We start from the raw sequence: 9155 nt of genomic DNA, 5'->3' as shown, positions 1-9155 counted from the left end.
ACCTTTCAGAGGGGAACAGATACCCGTTTTTGACAGGTACCTGCTCCCACAGTTCGGCCCCCTCTCCTTCTTCCCCCGTCGTTCTGCGCATGCGAAGTAGGGAGCAGGCTGTGAAGCCGCAAGGCTGCACTGCCAGTTTCGCTCACAAGAAAATGGCAGCGGCATCGCCCGAGAGCCGGCTGGGTGAAGACACTGCTGGATTCCAGGACAGGTAAGTGTCCTGATATTAAAAGTCAGGAGCTACAGTTTTTGTAGCTGCTGTTTTTTTTTTTTTTTTTGAGGGAGCCTGGAGCTCTACTTTACAATAAAACCATAGATGGATAGTCAATTTAAACAAAGGGGTACTCCCCCCCCCCATACAATTTAAGATGGTGCTATTTTAGCACCTTGTTCTATGGATGTGTTTTATTTGCTCTTAGGTCAATGAAGTGAAACAGTTTTACAGTATGGAAAGTCCTTTTTTTATGCCATTGCCTTACTGTGAGGATTATTGACAGTAGAGAGATAGAGCCATATGGAAGGAATGCTGTGGATTGTGGTTATTGAGTACTTTTTTACTATTAATATCAGTGGTCAACACTGTTTTGGCGAGTTCATTTATTCCAGAAAGAGCACAGTGAGTGGGGAGCACCAGTAGATTTGTGAATTGCAGCATCATTGGATAAAGCACTTTGTACTGAGGAAATGATTAAAAGAAATAACCATTACAAATCTGGATTGTATTTATTTACTAATGAATTAAGCATTTATACACAGTAATGTGATTTATGGTTTGAAGAATGTATGGAAATTATTTGTACGATATTATTCAAAAACATTAGATATTTAACAGTTATATTTTATATAGATCACACACACACACATCTATATATATAAAAATTTAGGGGAGGGGGACTTTCCAGCTTATGCAGTATTCTAATAAAATTTGGTACAGTCATATCCATGAACAGAGGATGAGCTGGTTCACACCAGACACATGCACCTGCATATTTCAACACAGGGCAATTCAGTTCATGCTAAAAAATCATAATGTTAATGGGTCACGTTGGCATTGCTACAGCCCATCAAATGAGACAGCATATTTCATTTTTGCTGTGATGGTAAAACCTGCCAAATGTGGCACAGGGGTTTAATTCTTGTGATGCCCGTGATGCAAAGCATGCATAAAGCTCTGAGCGACTGCAAATCTTGTGGTCATGTGGGCAATAAAACCAATGCTCAACCGCCTGCTTTTACCACCCCATAGCTGTAGTTCTGAATGAGCCCTGACATCAAACTCTGTTTTGCCCTGTGTTTATTACTTCAAGTTCATAGAAAGCAGGCAGTTTGTGAACAATCCAAAGCATTTAAACCAAGGGTCTCAAATTAGTGGCCCTCCAGCTGTTGTGAAACTACCATCATGCCTCTGCCTGTGGAAGTCATGCTTGTAACTGTCAACCTTGGGACTTGTAGTTTCACAACAGCTGGAGGGTCGCCCAGTTTGAGACCCCATTTAAACAAAACAAAAAAATAGAAAAACATGAAAAATAAATATATACATACACACACACACACACACACACACACACTTGACTAACTGCACATATATTACAGAAAATTTAAATATAACATTATTATATGTTACTTTCATTCACACAAGTGGCACTGAGGTGGTAACAATACACGGTTTTACCACCCCCTGACCATCACCTTCAAGCTGCAACAGTGGCTGGGGGTTGGACACATTCCGCAGCAAATGAATGAATACCCCATGTTGTATGTGCTGGGCAGTGCCGCCACTAAAGATGGACGGAGCACAATTGATAGCCAAACATTAGGCTTGTGGCTACATCATGGTACTGCCAATCGAAATCCCTGTTCAGCTACCAAAAAAAAAAAAGGGGGGGGGGGGGGCATTCAGTAGATGGCAGCATCATCTCATGAATGTCTGGCAGCAGCTCCTATACTGCTCTCTGAAAGGTGGTTCACAGCAGATCACTTTTCAGAGGAATAGCAAAGGCTGCTGTGAGTGGGCCCTGTAGGTCTTTCAATTTGAGATATATACACACACTATTAAAATAGCAAATGAAACAGATATTATTAGGCTTGCCATATGTTGTTTACTGTAAACCATTAAAGTTTGCTAAAATGATAAAATCCCCAGTTCAGCATGAACAGATCAGCAGAGTCATCTCGTTATTGAAGTCATAGCAGTGTACAGTAGGTCTCCAAACACTTTATGGCACAAATACAAGCCGCATGTTGATGCTGAGCTCTATGCTTTGTCACTACAAACAATTTACATAACGGAGAGCAATTATTAGCCACTAATCAAGATATAAACAATTGGAAATGAGATTGAAGACGGTGAGCTTTAGCTTAGTTTAGTATTTTGTAGATTTCAATGCTGTGCATAGTCACCCTTTAAACAGAACGCTAAGCAATCCAAAGATAAAGTCAATCTTCCTTTCACTGGTGATCTCATGGCTAAGGACAACAAGAAAGGAGGCCGACCAATTTAGCTACAAAGCTTAGTCAGACTTCTCAGCTGTGACCCGGCAACTATTACTAGGCTGAAGGTCATCATTCACCCAGCCAGCGTGCTTCTACTACAATGCACAGCGTTTGACACATTACATGAGCCCTTTGCATCAGATAAGCTGAATCAGTTGGTTTTCATGCATACAGTAACAGTGATTGATATGCAGTGATGCATCTGGAAACATTTCAGACAACAGTTAAACTGCCACCGTTTCTAAAGAGAGGATGTGAAGGAATGTGTTTTCCCTGTACACGTATACTTTTTTTTTTTTTTCAAAACGTGAATTTCCCTTAAATAACAGAAACACGATGGAATGTAAACCTTCAATACTTATGCTTATACAGAAGAGCTAAACTAGAGGCGTAAATGCAATTTTTATGACCTGTTAGTAAGCATTTTATACAGAATTTTGATTTTTAGTCTATTGCAAATAACACTGACAACATTCAATCACTCAGCAGTTTGAGATTGAAATCAGCTTTGTGTTAAAGTCCTATATGAACTTATCGGAGATTGCTGATAGTCTTACCAAACCAACACAGATACAAGAGTTTTGTATGATGCATGTGATGGAAAATCTCATTGAACAGATGGCCCATCGTTCCCTTTTCACTGGAGAAAAGGGACCAAAGTTTGAGCATTGACCCTTCAGCTTGATGGTGTGCAAGCCCATGGAAGATGGGAAGATCTCATTACATGTCATTCCAAGGAAGAATAAGGCCCATGTATGGACACCTTTACACATGTTCTAGGAGCATGCACAGGGTCTGATTTACTAAAGTGCTGACTGTTTTTACTGTTAATACCCTGGTACATGAAACAGAAACTCAATATTTTTCAAATTTACTGACACATGACTGGATGGTTGAATGCACACAGGTGCACTCTAAACTTCAGTAAATAAGGACTAGTTTTCCCATTTAAGTCTCTATATTAAGTCTATATTGCGCTACAAATTAATTTGGCCAATGTATCGTAACACTTAAAAAATGTATATGCCATTTATCTATAAAATGTGTGTAATTTCTAAATAAAATCCTCCTCTAAAAATCAGTTTACATCATATATTTTAAAATTTTTTCCAGCATTTTTGTATAATTTGAATACAGATTAATTATACTCTCAACAACCTTTCTCAACTAGGGTTCCACCTGAGCTTACTAGGGGTTCCTTGCACATCAAGCAATTGGATACTGATCTCCCACCTACACTAACCAGCAATGTTAGGGGAGAATTTTACACTAAAAGCCACTGTAATGCCCCATACACACAGTTGGACATTCCGACTACAAAATCCATTGGATTTTTTCCGACGGATTTTGGCCCAAACTTGTCTTGCATATACATGGTCGCACAAAGTTGTCAGAAAATCTGATCGTTCAGAACGCGGTGGCGTACAAAACGTACGATGGGACTACATGGAGGCCAGTAGCCAATAGCTTTTGTCTCGTAATTTTTTCAGAGCATGCGTGGCACTTTGTCCGTCGGAATTGTCTACACACGATCGGCATTTAAACGATCGGATTTTGTTGTCGGAGAATTTTAGATACTGCTCTCAAACTTTGTGTGTCGAAAATTCAGATGGAAAAAGTGTGATGGTGCCCACACACGATCAGATTTTCCGACAACAAGATCGGATCGCACATTTTCCGTCGGAAAGTCTGACCGTGTGTACAGAGCATAAGAGGTCACTTCCACATTGACCACTAATGTTAGTGTAAACCACAATCTCTGCTTTTCTGGTATTTGTATACATTTCAAATTACTACTGAAAATTTATTTTCTTGGGCAGGAGGGTGTTAAGAAGTATCAACTCTGTGTATTCCACCCTATTTATTATTTAATTTAAACCTGTATGCAACTTTTTGTTACATTATACCTACAGCTCATGGTACATTAAATAATAATCATTTTTAGCAGGGTTTGCCTGAGACATGACATTTTTATTTAAGGGTTTCTTTGAGGTTGAGAAATGCTGCTATAATAGATAGCCACAAGTTTATACTGCAATATGTATTTTCTGCATCGAAACTCAATCTCAGTTCACTGCAATACAAACATCACAGTCAAGTAAGCAAATGCCAGACTTTATAAAACTTCTTAAATAAAAAAAGAAAATCTGATTCAAGTTTATTTATCTTCAGGATCAAACATATCATATGCCAAGAAACACATTGACACAGGGCTTCCAACCAACAACTACCACAACATATTCACACCATCTGCACTGTAAACCGGTTGTAAAAATTGGATATGAATTAAATGGATTGTTTAGGTAGGCCCTCATGCTATATAGTGTTGGTAAATTAAAATTTGGTTGCACGATTGTAACGTCTGTAGCCAGCATAATACACATATAAAAATAAATAATTGGGTCATTAGTTCCATTTTAAGTAGACCAACAGGTCCATACGATGTAGCTTCACTAGCTGAGGAGCACAAGCTTTTCCGAAGTTTGGGTGTGTATTTTTCTTTGTATATTCAATAAATGTATACAGTAGATATAGTTACAGAGTCCATGTAAACAAGCCAGCTGGGTTACACAGTTTTAGAGAAAACTTGCAAACTATAATAAATCACTAAGGTGCCTAATGATGAAGAACACCCTATTTATCTGGGAAATGAAAGCTTGTGGTGGCCACATATCAGGAGAGTTAGCGGTCATAGGTGTGTATTTTATTCTTTTTGTTGTACATTCAATGATTTATACAGTGGATATAGTTACAGAGTAGAGGTAAACAAGCTGCCTAGGTTACACAGTTTTAGAGAAATTTTGTCAAATTACATTAAAGCACCTAGGGTGGGCAATGATGAAAAATCCCCTATTTATCTGGAAAAAGAAAGCTTGTGTTGGCCACCTATCAGAAGAGGTAGCAGTCAGGTTTAGGTGTGTATTTATTTTTTGTACATTGAATAATGTATGGGCATAGATACAGAGTCTATGTAGACAAAGTGTCTAGGTTACACAGTTTTGGGAGAAATATGTAAAACTACATCACAACATTAGGGCACCTGATGATGAATACCACCCCATGTATCTGGAATTGGTTGCCTATCATGCATGGCAGAGTTCAGGCGTAGGTGTGTATTTTTTTGTACATTCAATAATTTATGGGTATAGTTGCATAATCCATGTAAATAAGCTTGCTAAGATAAACAGTTTTAGAGAAAAAAAAAAAATAGTAAACCACATTAAAACACTATGGTTGCCAATGATGAAGAATACCCTATTTATCTGGAAATGGTTGCCTATCAGGAGTGGTAAAAATCAGGTATAGGTGTGTATCTTGTTCTTTTTTCATACATTCAATAACGTATTAGGTATAATTACAAAGCAAAAGGAAACAAGCCAGATAGGCTACATTGTTTTAGGGAAAAAAATTATCAAAATATATTAAAACACTGGGGCACCCAACGATGAAGAATGCCCTATTTATCTGGAATTGGTCTCCTATCAGGATAGGTAGTGGTCAGGTCTAGGTATGTACTTCCATTCAAAGATTTCTACAGTGGGCATAGTTACACAATTTTAGAAAAAATTAGAAAACCACATTAAAACACTAGGGTGCCCAATGCTGAAGAATACCCCATTTATCTGGAAATGGTTGCCTATTAGGAGTGGTAGGAGTCAGGTGTAAGTGTGTATTTGTTTTCTGTACATTCAATAATATATAGGTATAATTACAAAGTCCATGTAAACATCCTAGCTAGGTTAAACAGTTTTAGAGAAAATGTGTCAAACTACATTAAAACACTAGGGCACCTGATGATGAAGAATACCCTATTTATCTGGAAGTGGTTGCCTATTAGGAGTGGTAGGGGGGATCAGGTGTAGGTGTGTATTTTTATTTTTATTATTTTTTTTGTACATTCAATAATGTATAGGTATAATTACAAAGCCAATGTAAACGTCCTAGCTAGGTTATACAGTTTTGGAGAAAATTTGTCAAACTACATTAAAACACTAGGGTGCCCGATGATGAAGAATACCCTATTTATCTGGAAGTGGTTGCCTATTAGGAGTGGTAGGGGATCAGGTGTAGATGTGTATTTTTTTTTGGACAATAACATATAGGTATAATTACAAAGTCAATGTAAACATCCTAGCTAGGTTAAACAGTTTTATAGAAAATTCAAACTACATTAAAACACTAGGGTGCCCGATGATGAAGAATACCCTATTTATCTGGAAGTGGTTGCCTATCAGGGAAGGTAGAGGTCAGGTATAGGTATGTACTTTTTTTTATTTATTTTTTTGTACATTCAATGATTTATACAGTAGGTATAATTACAAAGTCCATGTAAACGTCCTAGCTAGGTTACAAAGTTTTAGAGAAAATTCATCAAACTACATTAAAACACTAGGGCGCCCGATGATGAAGAATACCCTACTTATCTGGAATTGGTTGCCTATCTGGGAAGGTAGAGGTCAGGTATAGGTATGTACTTTTTTATTTATTTATTCTTTTGTACATTCAATGATTTATACAGTAGGTATATTTACATAGTCCATGTAAACATCCTAGCTAGGTTACAAAGTTTTAAAGAAAATTTGTCAAAGTACATTAAAACACTAGGGCGCCCGATGATGAAGACTACCCTATTTATCTGGAAGTGGTTGCCTATCAGGAGTGGTAATGGTCAGTAATAGGCGTTTATTTTTCTTGGTTTCCGAATAAGATTTTTTTTACACATGCTATGTTTTTATTCTCTACCTCCTTCTGTTAAAGCCGGTTGTGCCGATTGTTTCATTTGGTAAAATCTCAATAAAAATCTATCGTAACAGAACAAAAAAATAAATAAAAATGGGTCAATGTGGCACTGGTGACATGGGGAAGCACAAGCTCCCAGCAGCTCGTATAGATGTGCTCTGCTACGATCAGAAGATACGCACTTCCCATTATGTACAGCTCAGCGTAATCTCGCACTTTTCAATGAAGACAGCGCTTTCATTGTGACTGTGACGTATGCCTGTGTGTGTGTGTGTGTGACCATATACAATGTAATGACATGCCTGTGTGTGACCAGACATTCCTCCAAGCTAACACTCGCTGACATCTGTCATGTCGCTCCTTTTACACCTGGACCGGCACCACGTTAACCCTTTCCGCCTTCCCAAAGCCTAACGTGTCCCCCGAAACGCAGAATAAACGAACGCATCGATAAAAATAGGCAAGCCCTAACCCGGGCTGATCCGCGTTAACCCCTCATCCTCACCGGAATAAACCTTTACACATGGCTACAAACACAACGGATTATGAATGGAAGGACGCGCGCTCCTCAGCCAGTTAACGGCGTGGAAAGGAGCTTTTAAAAAGGTGCCAGCTGTTTCTTCATCACAATACAAAGCAAGGCTTCCCGGGTTGGCCACCGTGACAAGGCTAGGTCATGGTTGTGGTCCATGGCTATTCACCAACAACTTTCCCTCCATCCACCAGCAATCGACGTTGTTGGTGGAGGGGGGGGGGCCTTTGTTGCAGCTGTCCATACGGGTTGTTGTTGCTTTGTACTGCGCTCCACCACATTAAGCCAGACCCCTGTAGTATTTTCAGGTCACCCATCCCCCCCCCACATAAAAAATAAACCCACCTCAGCCAAGTGCCCTCTCCCACACAGCACTCACCTCCTGTGCACTTTCAGTTCCTCTTGCTCCAGTCAGCACGTTGTGGGTCTGTTTATTTTGCTTTGTTTGTATTTTTTTTGTTGCTGTTTTTATTTTTGGTTTCACAAGCTCACCCCACAGGGAGACATCACATGGCCATTCGCCGTAGCTGCTTGTGAGGCTGCCTTGTTGTTGTTGTTCCCAGGAGCCAGCTTCTCAATCAGGATCCACCCCCAGCTCCTTAGAGAGAGGGGAAGGGGGGAAGACGGCAGATCCTACAGACGTGTGTGTGTCCGGGGAATAAGGGAGAGATTCACACTCTCATCACTTCCGTGTGTGTATGTTTGTGTGGGTTAAAGCAGGCATGGAGCGGAGGTGCCCGTGTCTTCATCCTGATGGCACAGCGGCATGTGTGTGACTGCACAGTGTTTGTTTCTGTGTCCGAGCCCCGCCCCCACCAGCCTCCTTCTACGCCTCCCTCTTATCTATTGGAGAGACTCTCCACTGACATCTACTGTGTGCTCAGAGCTGGTCCGCTGTGTCACCTATTGTCACTAACACACTACTGTGTGCTCACAGCTGGTTTGGTGTGTCACCTATTGTCACTAACACACTACTGTGTGCTCACAGCTGGTCTGGTGTGTCACCTATTGTCACTAACACACTACTGTGTGCTCAGAGCTGGTCTGGTGTGTCACCTATTGTCACTAATACACTACTGTGTGCTCAGAGCTGGTCTGGTGTGTCACCTATTGTCACTAACACACTACTGTGTGCTCAGAGCTGGTCCGCTGTGTCACCTATTGTCACTAACACACTACTGTGTGCTCAGAGCTGGTCTGGTGTGTTACCAATTGTCACTGCTGACACACTACTAACACACTACTAACACACTACTGTGTGCTCAGACCTGGTCTGGTTTGTCACCTATTGTCACTGCTGACACACTACTAACACACTACTGTGTGCTCAGTGCTGGTTCCTGTGTGTCACCTATTGTCACTGCTGACACACTACTAACACACTACTGTG

The 9155-nt window shown here is 40.1% G+C and overlaps 1 protein-coding gene across 1 annotated transcript in view; it reads right to left on the bottom strand.

Annotated features, from left to right (window-relative positions):
* The window catches only part of BACH2 (BACH transcriptional regulator 2), a 367124-nt gene extending 358561 nt beyond the window's left edge, over positions 1 to 8563 (bottom strand). Inside the window, exon 1 of the mRNA XM_077487244.1 lies at positions 8145 to 8563. The gene's annotated coding sequence lies outside the window, so the exon portion shown is untranslated. The remainder of the gene's footprint in view (positions 1 to 8144) is intronic.
* Positions 8564 to 9155: the final 592 nt, after the last annotated feature.

Source organism: Lithobates pipiens, unplaced genomic scaffold (genome assembly GCF_037356315.1).
Source record: "Lithobates pipiens isolate NorthernLeopardFrog02 unplaced genomic scaffold, aLitPip1_a1.2 Scaffold_18, whole genome shotgun sequence".
NCBI lineage: Eukaryota > Metazoa > Chordata > Amphibia > Anura > Ranidae > Lithobates > Lithobates pipiens.
This window is presented reverse-complemented; position numbering and strand designations above follow the sequence as displayed.